This window comes from Cebus imitator, unplaced genomic scaffold (genome assembly GCF_001604975.1).
Source record: "Cebus imitator isolate Cc_AM_T3 unplaced genomic scaffold, Cebus_imitator-1.0 Scaffold40, whole genome shotgun sequence".
Classification (NCBI taxonomy): domain Eukaryota; kingdom Metazoa; phylum Chordata; class Mammalia; order Primates; family Cebidae; genus Cebus; species Cebus imitator.
Genome location: NW_016107355.1, coordinates 5853117 through 5871726, shown reverse-complemented (window position 1 = coordinate 5871726; position 18610 = coordinate 5853117). Strand labels below are relative to the sequence as shown.

The window sequence follows — 18610 nt, the reverse complement described above, 5'->3', positions numbered from 1 at the left end:
GTCAATTTGTCATGACCAGTCTAATTCATATAAATTTCTTCTCCTTATTTTCTGCAACCTTTAAAATTCCATAATTTAAAAACTCGGTGATTAAAAGACTTTCATAGACACTGTCTTCCAATGGCTATATTTCTATATACATTAGCCACTTACCCTTTGCCAGCTTGGGGATTCTTTGGGCCTGCATGTGATTATATTAACCCAAATTATAATCATTTTTTTTGGCATAAATAAAGTCGAGCAGTTAGCAAGAGGCCAAAGGCCCTAGCAGCCGTTTTAGTACAATTTGGATGGATGCAGATGAAATTACAGAGTCACATTTTATTTGTTGGATGCTGTCCCAATTATGAGCTTAGTCACATCAGAGAGTTCAGAGAGATCAGAAAATGAGGTAGGGAGAAGATATTGCAGTTCTAAGTAATTATTCCACAGTAGTATGGGCTTTCTTTTGCTCTGACCAGCAAAGAGACTAGCTCTAGACCTCTGATCACATGAGCCCATGTGGATTAAAAAATTCTCCAATGTTTCCAAAACATTAATTATATTCTCTTTACCGAGTTTTATACTTATGCAGCTGGTAGATGGGGGGAGGTAGGGAGTGGGGAGAAATGGGGGAGGGGGAATGGCTGAATCAGATGCCATAATTATTTCAGGGCTGGAAACAGAATTGAAATGACCCAGATGGTTACCCTAATGAAGTTGATCCAAAATGTATGCCAAGAGGAGTCAGAACATGCCTTTCTCTTTCTGTTTCTCTCTGTGGGTATGTGTTTGGGTGTGCAAGTGCAAGTGTGCATGCATGATTTATTTTTGGCTGAAGTGGGCTTGGGGTTACAGGAATGCAAGTGTGGCAGGCCAAGATGGATGTGCATAGGAAAGAAATCACAACGCAATGCCTCTTCCTGCTATGGCCTCAGGCAGGCCTGACTCCCTCGCAATTGCATCAGTATGGAAAGTCCCCTTTACTTTGGCTTTTAACATAGACCATATTTCCTGCGAGTGTATGGTGCCTTTTGGATGAGGTGCTTGAGGCAGATCAAGCAGGGCTAGGGACATCTAGGCTGCTGACATGTGCCAGGGCATTTGTCCAAAACTGTGTCTCTAGCAAAAGACACATATTGTGCTGCATGCTGGGGCAACTGTGACAATCACCTTGCTTATGGACTTTGTTTTACTAACATGAACCAACATAGCTGCTGCAGTGCCACTAGACAAAGAACAAGGACAGGACTCAAGACTGATACCGTATCTACTTAGGTTTTAAAACAATAGAAAGATTTTTTTTTTCTTTTCATTAAAGGACTTGATATATGCAAATCTTCAGCACCATGCCTGGTACATAGTATATACTAATTATGTTAGCTATCATTTATTCACTTAACATTTTAGCTGTAGATCTAACTGTGCTTATGATTCAAATATATTTCTTTAGTAAACATAAAGACCTATGAACTTTGTGTTAGATGTGAAGGGAGACTGATTTGAGAACTGATTATAGCAACTATGCCATGTTGGATAATTGGCAATAAGCCTTAATTTTCTTATCTGTAAAACAAAATTAGGATGGTACAGAGTATTCCTAGAATTCTTCCCTTGGTATGGGAAAAAGTTTCTTGCCTACTATGTGTTATAACTGTGTGTGGTATTTTATACATATCACCTCATTTAATCTTCACAATGAATTTTGCTTTATTAAGAGACTGAAATTCACAGAACCTAAGACATTTATTAAAAATAGCAATTACTTTCATTTATTGAGCACCTCATATTTGTCAAGCTCTCTTCATACCATGCATTGTTATTTCCTCATGGCCATGCTGCAAGGCATATTATCATCCAGGTCTAGAAATGAGGCAACTATGGCTCAGAGAGATTAAGCAATTCATCAAGATCTCACAACCAGTTAGTGGTGGTGCAAAGATTTGAACTCATATCTCTTCAACTCCTAAATCCATGGTCTTCCTATTAAAAGAGGTTTGCCTTGTGAGATTGCTTTTCCCCTAAAGCCACATTGGTTCTACTCTTACTTGAATGATTCCAAGATGCACTTATTTGATAATAAATTCTGTTGACATTATTCAAGAGCTTAGAGAATAAAAAGTGTCCCAGGGGAAAGTATGCTTCAAAAAACACAGCTTGCCATATGTGCAGAGTTGGAGAAATTAAATGAGAAGAAACCAAATTGATGAGAGCTTCTAAAGACACAGGGATATAAACCATCTCTAAATTGGAAATGGGATATGTGATGTAGTATTGGCCATAGAGCATTCAAGTGTGTTTGTGTGCTAGGAGAAGGAGGGAGATTAAGTAGCACAGGCTCTTGATGGATAAGAGAGAAAAGCAGGGACTGCTGCTCATGTGGGCTTTCTCTTTATGTGCAGTGGGTAGCGCTGAGGGTGGGCAGTGGGAATGGGGAGAGTGACCATTCCACATACCTCCTGCTGCTAGGTGGACACTGCCAAGTGCATTTTTTCCCTGGCCTTGTATTTGGAAAGAGATCACCTTGGGAAATATACTGGAAGCAGGAGGGTGGCAGGATTTTTACTTTTGGCTTGAGTTTGGACTCCCTGACTTCCATTCAGCTGCTGGGGCTCCTGCTGATGAATTGCTTGTAATGAAAGTCTATATCTCGTGGGCTAGACAGCACAAGGGGACTCTGCTTTAGCCTCTTATTGTGTAACCCCAAGCAAGTTGTTCTACCGCACTGAATTCTGAAGATAACGGTGATCACCTGCCTCCTAGGGATCCTATGAGGAATGGTCAGTAATCATGAATATAAGTGCTACATAAATGCTAAGTAAATGACATTAATCCTCCCATGGACAGTGGTGTGCTTATCCAGGCTGCTAAATCTCTCTTCAGTGACACAAACCCAGGGCCTCAGGATAGGATGTTCTTGCAGAAACACAATTTAAGCCACAAACCAGATCATGTTAGGGGGTATAACTCCAAGAAGGGCAGACAAATTGAAAGAGATAAGGCTGAAAATCTATCACTAACTCACTCTCTTGGGCTCTGGAGTCTAGCACATATTACATAATGCCTCAGTGCCTTTCTGTTTGAAAGTCACTTCCTCAGATTGCAAATCTTCCCTTGCCTTTGTTTTTCTAAACAGAACTTGATTCTGAACTTTAGAATACAAGTTTTGCATATTTCCAAAAGAAAATTGTGCTGGAAGTGCAGAATAAAATAGTGGATGCTTTTGCCCAATCTTTCTCTGTGTTTGGCTGAAACAGAATTGTTCAACGGTTGGCAGTGATCTGTGATGCTGCCGGCTACCCTGGGCTCCTAAATGGTTTTGAAAGCTGCTGAAAATTGTAATAGGCAGCAGAAGAGAAACAGCCATGTTTGCTGCAGGGGACTTTGGGGTTCAAGTTGCTGGCTCTTCCTCACACAAGTCCTACCTCACTATGGTTTTGGTCAACAAGGTTTGCACGTCTGAATTTTTAGTGAAAATGACTCTCTAATGGGATTCTGTTACATCAATCTTCAATACACAAATAGTAATCTGGTTATAACCAAAATGTTCCTTCCTTTCTCCCTGTTCTCTCTATCTTTTAAGATAGAGTTAACCATTGTATTTACCTCTAAGGTGCATAGTTAACTGTTTTAAAATTAGGATGGGGAAAGATTTTTTTTTTTTTTTTGCTTTAAAGGTGGGTCTTGTTGGTCTGATCTGCGAAGCCGGTTGTTGCTGCTTGTGAAAACTGTCTTGTGCTAGTTTCCACGACACCACACTCTCCTGGTCTTTTGGCAACTTCCTGACTATTGCTTGTCAATTTCTTTTTTTGAGGCTTCTCTGCGGGACCTCCAAATTTTGGATTGATCCATTCCATTCCTGGTCCTTGGCCTTCTAATCTTTTTGAATGTGCTTCTATTAAATATAGGAAGATCACTAAATATTGATAACTCTATATTTATATCTTGACCACTGACCTCTGCTTTGATTTTTTCAGATTTATATATGCAACTATCTGCCTGATTCTCTACTTGGATATTAAATAAAAACTTTCAAATTAACATGTCCCAAACTGAACTTTTTATTTCTCCTTCCCCAAAGCCCTTTCTTTCCCAGTCTCTCTTATCTTCCTCTTCCTTTTTAATTACTTACTTTTTTTTTTTTTGAGATGGAGTCTCCCTCTGTTCCCCAGGCTGGAGAGTAGTGGTACAATCTTGGTTCACTGCAACCTCTGCCTCCTGGGTTCAAGCATTTCTCCTGCCTTAGCCTCCTGAGTAGCAGGAACTACAGATGCATGCCTCTACACCTAGCTAATTTTTGTATTATTACTAGAGACAGGGATTTTCTTTCTTTCCTTCTTTTCTTTTCTTTTCTTTTCTTTACTTTTCTTTTCTTTTCTTTTCTTTTCTTTTCTTTTCTTTCTTTCTTTCTTTCTTTCTTTCTTTCTTTCTTTCTTTCTTTTTCTTTCTTTTTCTTTCCTTCTTTCATAAATATTCCATATTTATTTTTATTTTTTAAAATTGTACTTTTAAGTTTTGGGATACATATGCAGAATGTGCAGGTTTGTTACATAGGTATACATGTGCCATAATGGTTTACTGCATCCATCAACCCATCATCTACATTAGGTATTTCTCCTAATGCTGTCCCTCCCCTATGCCCCCACCCCCTGCTATGCCTCCCCTAGCCCCCCACCACCCAACAGGCCCCGGTATGTGATATTCCCCTCCCTGTGTCCATGTGTTCTCATTGTTCAACACTCACTTATGAGTGAGAACATGCGGTGTTTGGTTTTCTGTTCTTTTGTCAGTTTGCTGAGAATGTGGTTTCCAGCTTTATCCATGTCCCTGCAAAAGACAAAAACTCATCCTTTTTTATGGCTGCATATTATTCCATGGTGTATATATTTTTAAAATAGAATTTTTCTGTATTGCCCAGGCTGGAGTATAGGGTCTAGTCACAGGTGCAATCATCACTCACTACAGCTCTGAAATCCTGGTCCCCAGCAGTCCTCCAACCTCAGCTCCCAGAGTAGCTGGGACTACAGGTGTGCACCAACACACCTGGCCCTCCTATTTTCCTGACAACAATACCATCCATTTTGGTCGTTCCTAGCAACACAAGGATGATCCTGGATTGTTCTCTTTCCTTTTATCTTGATTGTTCGACTCATTGACAAGTCCTCCAAAATACATTCTGAATCTCAACACTTTTCACCATCTAAACTGCCACCAGCATGATTCAAACCATGAATATGTCTCATTTGGACTATACTGCAATAGCCTTCTAAATGATACTCCTGCACCAGTCTTGGCTGCTACAGTTTATTCTCTGCATAGCAATAAATGGAATTTATGATGTTTAATATTTATTTATGTTTCCTAGATGATGAAACTTGCAGGGAAGTGAGTGAATTATTTCAGAACACAGAGGAATAATGAAGGAAGAAAGACCTAAAATCAATTCTCCGTAGTTCTGCAATTAGTTAACTTTTGTAGGGTTCAATCCCATTTGTTACTTGGCCATTTAAATTGGGGCTTAATATAAAATTGTAATAATGACTATTAATTATAGAGCACTTACTGTGTGCTGGGCATGATTCCAAGGACTTCACATAATTTGGACTCTTTAATCTTACAACAACCCAATGAGATATATAGTATTGTTACTGCTTATTAAATATGAAGAAACTGAGGTACATAGCTGTTAAGTGACTTGTCTGAAGTTCTATAGCCCGTGGGCAGCAGAAGCAGGACTCAAGTCCAGGGATTGGTCTCTGGTGTTTGCTGTGTTATACTGATCCTTTATTGAAGCCACAAGTTTGTTGCAACATGATCCATTAGTTCGTTTGGGGGCATTTATTTTTCTTTTTGTACATTGGTTATTTTATCTGTTGAATGAATTTATTATGAGAATAAAAATTATCCATTACTTTACCAGCAGTGTCTTAGGTACAGCTAAGAGGAGAATTGTCATAGCTTTTAGATTTCTTCTGTATATGTGGTAGTTTAGGCCCACAGTTTTGAGTTTTAGGTGATATTTACTCCAGGGGCAGGCTAAAAATGAACTCCCAAATTGCCTCAAATATTTTCTGTTAGGTAACATTTCCGCCAAAAGTTTCCACCCTGAAAACTTCTATGTGAAACAGCAAATCCTCTCAGGTCCCAAAGGGGCTGCTTGCAGTTTAAAAAATAGCCGGCCTCTCCCTCTTGCACCTGTGCTGTGCTTAGTAGATTTATTCAGTCAGAGAAAACTTCAAAAAGGATTGGTGATTTGAACTGAGCCTTGATGAACTAAAAGAATTTTGCATATTGAAAAGAGAAGGTTGCACTCATGCCAGCTCTGCACCGTGGATTGCATAGAAACAACAAGCCTGTTTGCCACTTAATTGAACAATTGTGATGCTAATCTGAACCTTTGTGTCTCAAAGGTAACATACTATACGCTTCACCTGGGTAATAGGTAATGCAACATCACCCAAAAACAGAATTTTGCTTCTTTTCACTCGTGGCTGCCTCCCTGTCCCCTCCATCTTCGTGAATAATTCTTTGTTGGTAAGGAACTCATTATCATTATTGATTAAACTTTGCCATCTCAGTTTGATGTTGGCGAATACCTTGCTCATATTAATCTGTCTCAGTGCCGAGTTTTATGCTTACCATGTTTTAATTTGTCCCAGGATTGTGTTTGCCTGATGCTGATATAAAGATTGAGGACTCTCTTGGGGCATTTTGTGACTGACACAAGAAAGTGTTTGAAAATATATGAATAGTCCTTTAGGATAAGCCTTGCGACTCACAAACAGAACTTGGTGGCAACCTCTGTGTGGCGGTTGCCTTGAAACTAGACTCATAAACTAAAGCTGGGAATAAATATCCATAGTAAAACCATTAATCTGTTTACATGTTTTAACTCGGGTGATTTTCCCCCCCTTATTTCAATCCTGAATATTTTTCTCTCCCTGTGACACTCTTTTGTTCAGCTGATCTCTACAAATATTGTCTTTATTAGATTTTTTGGTGAGCACAAAGTTATATGGTATAAATATGGCACTGTTTTTATAATATTTTAATTTAAAATAATTTCACACTTACAGAGAACTTACAATAGAACAACAAGCTCCTGTGTGCTTTTCACCTTGATTCTCCAATCCTTATCTTTTTGCTGCATTTGCTTCACCTGATGCTAACTGAAATGACCACTTTTTTTCCTCTGAATTCTTGCTAGTTCACTACCTGTGTAGAGTGTAGATGTCAAAACAGGAAAGACCTGTTTGGATGTTTATGAGGGGAGGATGGAGGAAATGGTGGGATGATGATTACAGGAAGAGGGGGAAAAGGGGAGATACCTATTAGGGGAAACACAGGAAGCTTTGTAGTAGCACTGTCACAGGCTTACTATATTTCTTCAACAGGGACTCCAGAAACAGTGCTCCAGTGACATAAGTTTTTTCTAAGGTGCTCTGAAGTCGTTACTTTCCAAATAAGCTTGAATATCCGTTTTCTCTTATAGGCTGGTGATAAATAACAGTATTTCTATGTAAGTGGCTAATAGTGACGCGGAAAACAAAGTCAAGTGCAAGAGTTGTCCCTTTGGGGCATTACATGGAAATGTATAGTGCTTTTCCTGATGTTGCCCATTGAAGGTCCCTCTGAGCAGGTTTCTGAGGTCTCCCCATCAACCCACAGGTCACGCTGCCAGGGAGATTGCCAGTGAAGTGGCAGGTTGCCTGACCTCTCAGCAGTGTGTACAGATCCTGAAGGGTGCAGCCCGGGCTGTCATGAGTGGCCTGGGAGGGAAATAAGTAATGTGATTTGAATTGGCAAAAAACCATGATTTTCACTTTTAAAGCGATCCTTTATTCTTGAGCTGAAGCCAATTGAAATGCCCTGAGCCTGGACCTTTTTATTCAGACAAGAACAATGAGATCAATTTTCAGCAGAAAATGAGGGAACAGGAGAAAGAGAAACGGCAGCTGAGGTAATCGGCTGTAAAGGACAAAGTTTGAAATTAAATATTATGGCTTAAATAGTCCTGTAATTCAAGCCTCCCTTCTCTCCCTTTTCCAATCTTACATTAGAGAAATAAAACAAAAAACTCCTTACTGCAAAATGGAAGACAATCTTTTTCTAATAGAAGAAAATTCTCTCTGCAACATGAATTTGAACTATAGCGATTTGATTTCTATGGAGATAAAGAGGCAGAGAAGTTGCTGTTGTTTGGAAGAGAATGTAAATGTGATGTTAAGGAGCAATGAAGAAAACTTCACGCATGCTGGCTTACTAGAATTTGCTGTATTTTTTCCTACTTTCATTGAGCAGCAGAAGGGGTGCAGGAAGCTTTTTATTTAATTTTTAGGGCAATTAGGGAGAGGAAATCCAGGCTGAGTGACTTTAGACTGCTTATTACTGTCTGGCGGGCAGAGGGAGAGTGCATATTTTAAATGTTAAGATCAGATTATTTATAAGTTTCACTTTGAGATTCAAGGGCATGGAAGGAGCGATAACTTGATTAACAGAGAAAACAGCGTTATGTACACAGCTGGTTTAATCTTTGTCATAGGTCAGAGACTGCACAGCAGCCTTTTTCAGTCTCTTCCTGGAAATGACAGATTCTAGGGAACCGCTAAGTTTTAAAAAAAGAAAACTTTTAGAAAATTCCCCCACCCCCACCCCAAATCTTTTAGGGAATGTTGTGATGGGCGGTAGGTATTCCTAGGTCTTGCTTTGCTGCTCTGTAACGACAATTTTAATTCCACTCCTTTCCTGGAATGAATTACTGACTCCCCTAGAAGTAAGTGAAAGCCTCTGAATTTGATGATTTCACTGTTATATGTACCAAGGTGTCTTGGGTTGTTTTGTAAAATGAATGCATCTAGCTATAAGAGAATTCATGGTCATTTCATTTTCTGGCAATAACGGCTGACTACCTCCTTGATCAGAGGACACAGGCTAATCTGAATGTTTTAAAACATTTTTGCTGACTCTCTTTCTCTGAGAGCTTGTATGGCTTTCTTTGTGGGGTTGTCTGAAGGTCTCTATTCTTCAAAGTTCTTTTAGGTAAAAGTAATAAAAATGAACACTATCTAGTTGAAGCCATGAAGGGACTTTGAAGTATCCCCTGGATGCTGAAAAGAGCAGCTCAGCCTCACCCAGAGGAGGACGGGAGCCAGAGTCCTCAGGAGCTTGGCAATGGGAGTGGGTTACCCTTCTCTCCGAGTGTGGGACTTTATGTGACTTTGTCTCTGATTTCAGGCCCTGGTGTTTAATTCCTGGTACCGATTCCTGGGAGAGAAAATGGGGTTCCTTTGGCTTTGATTAGATGTTCTCTTGAGGACCTATGAGTGGTGGGTGGGGTCTGGGGAGAATCACATGGCTGCCCACTGTTCCCCGGTGTGCAGAAATTCCTAGCAGGGTGGAAGCCTGGTGAGAGGGGAACCCCTTGAGAGTTGTCTATTGTACTTAGCTAGTCTTTGTGTGCAGGAGAAACAATATGCTATTTTAAATCCCAGCAGCCTGTAGCCACTTCTGAATCCTAAGGAAGTCTCAGAATTCCTCTTTGAAATAGATGAGTTTTTAGACTGTGAATGAAAGATAAACATCAGGAAAAGACTTGGAAAATGTAGGAATGAGAAAAAAAAATGAAACTGACTATATCAATAAAACAAGAATTTGGAGGTTGCCCAGGACTGGCCAGGAGAAAAGCAGCTCAGCTGTAGTGATAAAGCCAAGAATTTACGTGGCATGTGCAGTGAGCTGAGGAAGTGGGCATAGTGAGGGATATTTACAGTCTGAGCATCTTTAAAAGACATTAAACATTTTAAAATTATACTTTTAAGTTCTGGGGTACATGTGCAGAATGTGCAGGTTTGTTACATAGGTATACATGGGCCATGGTGGTTTGCTGTATCCATCAGCCCATCATTTACATTAGGTATTTCTCCTAATGCTATACCTCCCCTGTTCCGCTGTCCCCTTCTATCCCTTCCCTATCCCCCCACCCCCTGCTATCCCTCCCCTAGTCCCCCCACCCCCTCCTATCCCTCCCCTAGTCTCCCACTCCCAACAGGCCCCAATGTGTGATGTTCCCCTCCCTGTGTCCAGGTGTTCTCATTGTTCAACACCCACTTATGAGTGAGAACATGCGTTGTTTTGTTTTCTGCTCGTGTCAGTTTGTTGAGAATGATGGTTTCCAGCTTTATCCATGTCCCTGCAAAGGACATGAACTCATCCTTTTTTATGGCTGCATAGTATTCCATGGTGTATATGTGCCACATTTTTTTAATCCAGTATATCATTAATGGGCATTTGGGTTGGTTCCAAGTCTTTGCTATTGTGCACAGTGCCACAATAAACATACATGTGCATGTATCTTTATAATAGAATGATTTATTATCCTTTGGGTATAGGGAACCACTCAGACTGTGCCCTCTCCTGCTTACTTTCCTGGAGGAAGAGAAAATTAATCCTCAATGCCAAATGGGACCTGCAGCAAAGCAACACCAAGAATTTGCCTGGCACTCAGGAGAGAGCCCTGTGCCTCCTCCTCGTTCCTCCTCTTGGTTTCCAGTGCTCTTCAGAGGTCCCCAACCTTTTTGGGACCAGGGACTGTTTTCGTGGAAGACATTTTTTCCACAGGTCGAGTTCAGGGGCTGGTTTTAGGATGAAACTGTTCCACCTCAGATCATGAGGCATTAGATTCTCATAAGGAACATGCAACCTAGATCCCTGGCATGCACAGCTCACAATACAGTTTACAGTCTTATGAGAATCTCATGCTGCAGCTGATCTGGAAGGAGGTAGGACTCAGGCAGTAATGCTGGCTCACCTGCCACTCATGTCCTGCTGGGTGGCCTGGTTCCCAACAGGCCACTGACCTGTACTGCTCAGCTGCCCAGGGACTGGGGACTGCTGATCTACACTTTCAGAGAAACTTCTCTAGGGAAGAGCTATAGAAATGATTCCTGAAAGTAGAGTCTTAGTGTGGGCATCTTATATCCAGTTTTTAATTTAGTTTGCTGGACACTGCAACATAGTTCTGTCCCTTCCCAAAATAGAGCAGAGGTCTGACCTATGCCCTGTCTTCAGCTTGTTGGTACTTCATGTGGAGAAGGAATGGGTAGTTGGAATCATGTGAAGTATACAATGAAAGGATCCCTCAACCCAGCTTATGGAGTTCAAAAGACCTTGAAGCCAGAATCAAGTAAGAGAATATAATATCTGTAAATAGAAGTGCTCTTCTTTTTTCTAGAGAATTTCAAGTGCAATTTCAAGTGCAATTGGGAGGGACAGAAAATTTCCTCTGGGAGTAGGGAAGGAAATTGTGTAGGAGTTTCGACTACACTTGTTTGAATTTTAAAAAGAGGCAACTCCAGCTGAGTTTTGGAATAGAAGAATAAGGGCCATATATATGTTGAAATAATACAAATGTGGTTTTAGATTGTCCTTTAAGGTTTCACCTTAAACCCAAACTCATTACAGCTGCAATGGCATACACTTTATATGTATCATCAGAATGGGGCTAGGAGCTGGTAAAGCTTAAAAATGTGGACTTCTACTAGGAAAATGGTTCATTGTGAAAAATCTCAGCTCTTAGATTTCTAGAATTGCTGTTTTTACACTGCCACTGTCTTGGCAGCAGGAGGGACAGAGGTGAGATTCTCACTGGTCCTTGGGCTGCCATCCTTGTGTCTGACATAAACTCAGAGAAGAAGCGAAATAGCCCTATAGAAAATTCAAGTTAATAAGTGGTTCTGAAAAAAAATGCGGTTCATCAGCTTTCAATTTTTCATTCCCAGGAAGACATTGATGAAATTCTAGGTGCCATTTCTGAAGTGCCAAGAGGACCAGGGTAGTTCCCCCAGGATAATGAGCTCTTTTTATTGATGTCTTCATTTATTCACTCATTCTTTTATCAGGGGTATATTTAATACATAAAATGCTTTAGAAAGATGCTAGGTACTGAGTGCATAAAAAGGCAGACATTTAAATAAGGTATTCAAATATTGAGGTAAATGCCATTAGAAGGCTGTGTAAAGTGCTCAAGGGAACACCAAGAACAGTCAAATAAAATGGTTATGCCTAAAATTGGGGACAGGGTAAGATGGGAGTGAAGATAATTTTTCCTATATTACACCCCACCTTTCTTTCTTATAACTCAGAACATGCATCTGTGTCTTATTGCTTCCAGGCCCTTCAATCATTCCGTTTAAAATACTTTTTGTTACAGGAGTTTCATTGTAGATAGTGGTTTATTGTTTTGTAATTCTTTTTTAGTATTAGGCTTTAGTGAACTGGCCTCAGGGCCCTGAACGCTAGCCATAGTGTTGCCTCTATAGAGTGTTGAATTTCAAATGAAACTTTGAAATAGAATTTGCTTCAAGTTAGAATTGTCTGTAGGAAAACATTTTAAGTATGAATTCCTAGACATTAGGATAAATTTCAAGAACAGGCCTATAGAAAGAAGTGTAACTAGTTATAAGGTGGGAGTGTAAATTAGTTCAACCATTGTGGAAGACAGTGTGGGGATCCTCAAGGACCTAGAAATAGAAATTCCATTTGACCCAGCAATCCCGTTACTGGGTATATATCCAAAGGATTATAAATCGTTCTGCTATAAGGACATGTGCACATGACAGTTCATTGCAGCACTTTTTACAATAGCAAACACCTGGAACCAACCCAAATGCTCATCGATGGTAGACTGGACGGGGAAAATGTGGTACATATATACCATGGAATATTATGCAGCCATAAAAAACGATGAGTTCGTGTCCTTTGTAGGGACATGGATGAACCTGGAAACCATCATTCTCAGCAAACTGACACAAGAACAGAAAATCAAACACCGCATGTTCTCACTCATAGGTGGGTGTTGAGCAATGAGAACACATGGACATAGGGAGGGGAGCACTACATACTGGGGTCTGTTGGGGGAAATAGGGGAGGGACAGCAGGGGTTGGAGAGTTGGGGAGAGAGAGCATGGGGAGAAATGCCAGATATAGGTGATGGGGAGGAAGGCAGCAAATCACATTGCCACGTGTGTACCTATGCAACAATCTTGCAAGTTCTTTACATGTACCCCAAAACCTAAAATGCAATAAAATAAAAAAAAAAGGAAGGAAGGAAAAAATAATAATACTGTTTCTACCGCTAACTCTAAAAGCTCACAATACCAGATTCAGGCTATCTTACTACTGCTTTAATTCTCTGTATGTACCTTATGTTAGAGAAATTCAACATTGTTGAGTAATTCATTAAACAGTGGCTTTCAAAATCTACTCCTTTTCTCTCTGAACCGGCAAACTTTTGTTTGGGGGTGATCACGAGTGTGTTGTTTTCTGGATGCACCTTTCAAATGCAAACAGTAAATTCTACATTGTGGTTTTAGGCTAGTTTTGTAGCAAGAAAGTGGTCTGACTCAAGCTACTTGTGGTGGATGCTATGGTGTGCCACACACATCGCCCTGTGTTGCACTGAGAGTCACGTTCCCCTAGCTGCTGGGAGTGTTGGCTGCCCAGGATTCAAACTGAGGCCATCACAGGAATTGCCCCCAGCAGAAGGGAGCTGTAGCATTCAAGATTGCATCTCTTCCCTCTATCTTTTAGCTGTTTGATATGGAGGCAAAAATGTCTGGCTACTTTGCCTCTATTTGGGACGACTCTGAAGGGATGGATAACTGTAGCAGAGAATCATGTGCTATTCCATAATAGCTCCTGGCATTCTACTGGGCCTTGCTAGAGATGGAGTTTCTGAACCTGTGTCAGCACCACCCATTATGGACTGAGTTTGGTCAGATCCACCAAGTCATTGCTGGACAAGATCAACAATAATTTGTCAAAAGATGGAAGCAGTACATTTTAATTATGTCATGAGTCGGTCCAGAAGGCACAAGTCAACCTAGAACCCCATGTCAGTGTCACCACTCTTGCACCAGCATTACTTCCTCTGCTCCCTCTTATGGCCCTGTGGAGGATCTTTTATGAACAGTTAATTGAGGAAGAAAAAGTCCTAACTCAGTTTATGGATAAACTAGTTTAGTACATGGATGCAAACTGATAGTAGATTGCTGCTTCATGACCACACCACTCAGGTGAGGCTCTCCAAATAGCAATAAAAGTAAATATCCACAGTGGTCAACACTTGTGTCACACCTCCAGTAAAGATACATCTAGATTCCTGGGTAATGGTGAATGGCTTGTGATTTAAGCAGGTGCTATAAACAAGAAAGATTGGAAAATCAGGAACAAGGAGATCTCAGCATGTGGAAGTAGGCACAAAGTATAAAGATTGTTGTGTCTCTGTTAGTGCTCACTAGAGAACATCCACTATGGAAGAGATAGTAACAATCAAGTAGACAGAATGGCCTGCCAATCAGTGTCAGCCAACCTCTGTTATTCCTTATTCCACAGAAGGCACAATAGAGTAACCTTTGTTACAGGGTGAAGGCTATGCTTGGGCCCCAAGGCCTGGGCTGCCACTCACAGAGGTTGTTCTAGCTACTGTTAGTGCTCAATGTCTGATATGTCAGCCACAGAAATAAACACTTAGCCCCCCGTGTAGCTCACGTGCGCTCCCTTTCTCTCTCTCTCTCTCTCTCTCACTTTTTGAAATGGAGTTTTACTCCTGTTGCCCAGGCTGGAGTGCAATTGTGTGATCTCACCTTACTGCAGCCTCCACCTCTCGGGCTGGGATTACAGGCGACCACCACCATGTCCAGCTAATTTTTGTATTTTTAGCAGAGATAGGGTTTCACCATGTTGGCCAGGGTGCTCTCAAACTCCTGACCTCAAGTGATCTGCCTGCCTCAGCCTCCCAAAGTGCTGGGATGATCCACGTTGCCCGGCTGTGCTCTCTATTTACGAGAACAATAAACCATTTGGTGGTAGGTCAATTACACTGAACTCTTTCTAACATGGAAGAGACAGCTGTTCATCTTAACTGGAGTTGATGAGATGACACATATTCTTCTTCTTTTTTTTTTTTTTTGAGATGACACATGTTCTAAATATGGACTTGCTTTTCTTGTTTGAAGGCCTCATTGCCTGAAGGCTTATACAATGTTTGATCTACCAACATGGTGCTCTGTATCATATCACTTGAGACCTAAGGACCCACTTTACGGTAAAGGAGGAAGGCAGTGGACACATACCACAGGACACTATTTTCCTTTAACATACCATACCACATAGAATATCCTGCCCAATAGAGTGATGGAATGAACTTTGAAGGTTCATCTGAGGTGCCAGCTTGAAGATGAAACCCTTTGAGGGTAAGGCACTGTTCTCCAGTATACATTATATGCCATAAGACAGCAAGTGATTTGTGAAGTAGAAAGGGCCCTGTTTATAATAACTTTCAGCGATCCACTTAGATAGTTTGTACTTCCTGTTCTTGCAATTTTAGGTACTGAACATTTCCATCAGGAAATACAGAAAGAACTCCTTTAAACTTTCAGCTATGGATACCACCTAGTCACTTTGGATTTCTTGTGTTTAGTAGACATGAAATCTTTCACCTACTGAAAGGCGCCTGGTGTGTAAGGGCTCAGATTCCTCAGGGATGAGGGGCTGGGCTACCGCCAGAGGTAGGCTATTCTGACTACATAGTTGTGAGATGCATAGTATATAAGGAAGAAGAGGAATACCAGTTATGGTCTCAATACTAGCTGCAATGTTTGTTGTAATTTGTTCTTTTGTAAGTTTCTCCAGAAGACCAACTAAAATTTTTAAGGAGTTCTTCCTGTATAGGCTGGTAGCTGGGAGAAAGGGGTGGTGAACTTACCATATGATGCAAGCAGATCTAAATTGTACAAAGGGTGGGCTTTAGTGGATGCTATGGTGAACTTCCCAGCTATATCTTTCAGGATAGAGGCACTCATTCCCTAGCTGCAAGGACTATATTGGCTGCTGATGGTTCATAGCTGTGCCTCTCTTGGGGAATTTTCCTTGCTAGTAGAAGCTCTCTAATCCAAGCTACTTGCCCTGTCTGGGAGAACTTTTGCCTAATGTCTGGCTTATGTTGTGGGCATATAGACCTAGCTAGACTCTGTTGCTTCTGTTGCAGGCCAACCCTGAAGGGCTATCCCAGCTCCAGAACTCTTCATAGGACGCCAGAGGCTTCCGAAATAACTATATTAAAATTTGACTTCTTGCTCAGCCCAACCCTGCTTTCTCACATCTTTAAAGGTGTTGTTTCCTATCATACTTTCCAATAAATTTCTTATAAACAAATCTCTGCTAAGTAACACATTTCCCGGGGAAGTTGACCTTGGCCTAAGATGATTTAAAGAGTGCACACTACGGGAATGCTGAACTCTCCAGATTCAGGAAGTCAGGGAATCATGGAAGAGCTCGGTCATGTGGAGCCTACTTCTCAAAAGAGTTTGATCTTCATTTTAGGGATTTTCCACTAACATGAATTAGCTGTGCTATTTGTGCTTGTTCCTCTCTGCCTTCCAAATCTTCACATGCTGCCAGATTAAATGGTGTAGAGATGGAATCTGATTGGTTCAGCTGATAACCATTCTTCTAAACAGAAGGATCCCTCCACTTTTTTCCATTGGGTAACACCAGCTAATGGATGGCTGCTTTCAGGATACGCAGTTGCTGTTGGTCCTGTCAGTGAGGCCTGGGTGGAGTCATCCTCAGACAGAAACTGTTTGCCTGAGGTCCCTTGTAGAGCCCAGATGTGGAAAACTCTGTGTAGAGCAAAGAACAGGAAAGCATTCTCTTCATGAAAACAACAAACTTTCTTCCCCCCCAGGACATTTAAATTCCTACTGCCGTGCTTTCTTGATTATCAGATTTTTGGACTAAAAAATTTGTTTGGATAGCAGATCGAGTACTTATTGGATGATTTATTTAAGGGCGCTTTTATGAAATAAGTATAAATATACCCAATTAGTGGGAGTGTTGTGATAAGTAAATAAATAATGGAAGTTATGTGCTGAGCACAATGCCTGGCATGTAGTGAGCCCCCAACCAATCACGGGTGGTGGGTAACTGTAGTTTTTACTTTCATTACTTGCCATCCATCAGTCTGGGAAACTTTTTTTCATTTTAATTATATTTCAGGAGTAAACCTCTGACACTTCTTTCAAGGAGAAAGATACGCTTTGGAAACTCTCAGCCAGTTATTTCCACCTCTATGCTCTTAGGTCTGTAGTCAGTGTTTTTCAATTTCTAGGGGTTAAATGAGGACACCAAAATATTGTGAGCATAGAATATAGTTCCAAGCCTTTTGGTTCTATTTGGTTAAGTGCTTTATGATCCATTTTATTTCTTAGTCTCAACACAGCCTTATGAGGTACATGTTTATTCTTATTTTTACTCCATAGATGGTTTTTAATTAGCCTAAGTGAGTTCATGCAACCTTAAGAAGGTCAGCGGTGGTACATAAATTCAGTACCTTCAAATCCTAGAATTTTACCTTGTCCTTTGGGCCTTGCTGTTTTTCCTGATTTCTGTGTTTTTGACATGGTTGTAGATGTAAGCTCTAGTTCAAAGGCAAACAGCAAAGAAATCGATATGACTTTTTAATGAAAGAAGTTAAATCAAGCAAGACCCTATCAGCTCAGCATTAAATTAAATAGCTTTTTTAAAGTTTTAGTTTATGAATGTCAATTTCTGAAATTTTCACACTTTCTCTATTTTTCCTTTGCAAATTCATTAAATGTCAGACTACTAAAATAATTTACATTTTAAGTATTTGACTTCTTATGATTTGACTTCTCACCAAAAAGTTATGAAGTCTTTTCCTTGGCAAGTCCTTTGCTGCTGCTTTCAGAACAATGTGAAAATTTGCACCGTTCTCACCTTCTATCAAAGGAAATGAGAGAATTACAGAGGTAATGCATTTGGAAATGCTAATATTATATAATGCTATGCAATTTTGAGATCTTAAAATGAAGCTTTGGCTCTTCAGAAGCCCCCCCCCCCCAAAAAAAAAGGGCTTTTGTGGAAGAGGATTTTGGAAGTATGAGGCAAACTTTTGAAAGTCAAGGAGTTTAATGAAAAGGCAGAAGTTTTGTCCTACCCCTTCCTACTCCTTAGTCCTGAGATACAGATGCCACTCTTTTCAATTGTTTGAACTGCATATTTCTAAATAATAAGTAAATATTTATTATTTTTAAACATCATCTAATGAAATGGATTATATCGATTTCTTAGAGATGCAGATTATTATCTTCTATGCTGTAGCAAATTATTCCAAAACTTAAAGGTTTGATACAACAACCATTTATTTTCTCATAGTTTCTCCTGGTCAGAAATGTGAGTGTAACTTAGCTGAGTACCTCTAGCTCAAGATCTGCCATGAAATTACAGTCAGGCATTGGCTGGGGCTGTGATTTCACCTGAAGACTCATCTAGGAGAAGAACCACTTTCATGCTCACACTTGGAAAAGTCAGGTTCCTTACAGGCTGTTGGGCTGTGGGTTTATGTCCTTGCTGGGTTTTGGCTGTGGAGGCCTCCCTCCATTCCTTACCATGCAAGTCTCTCCATAAGGCAGTTTACAACAGCTGGTTTTTCTCAGAATGAGCAGCAGTGAGAGCAAGAGAGAGCAGAAAATTTGAAGCCCCAGTCCTCAATCTCCCTCCTTCCTTCCTTCCTTCCTTCCTTCCTTCCTTCCTTCCTTCCTTCCTTCCTTCC

General features: G+C 40.6%; 2 pseudogenes; both read right to left on the bottom strand.

The window, feature by feature from the left end:
* Window positions 1-10373: 10373 nt before the first annotated feature.
* On the bottom strand, window positions 10374-10509 carry LOC119470781 (annotated as a pseudogene).
* Window positions 10510-10851: 342 nt separating this feature from the next.
* On the bottom strand, window positions 10852-10938 carry LOC119470782 (annotated as a pseudogene).
* Window positions 10939-18610: the final 7672 nt, after the last annotated feature.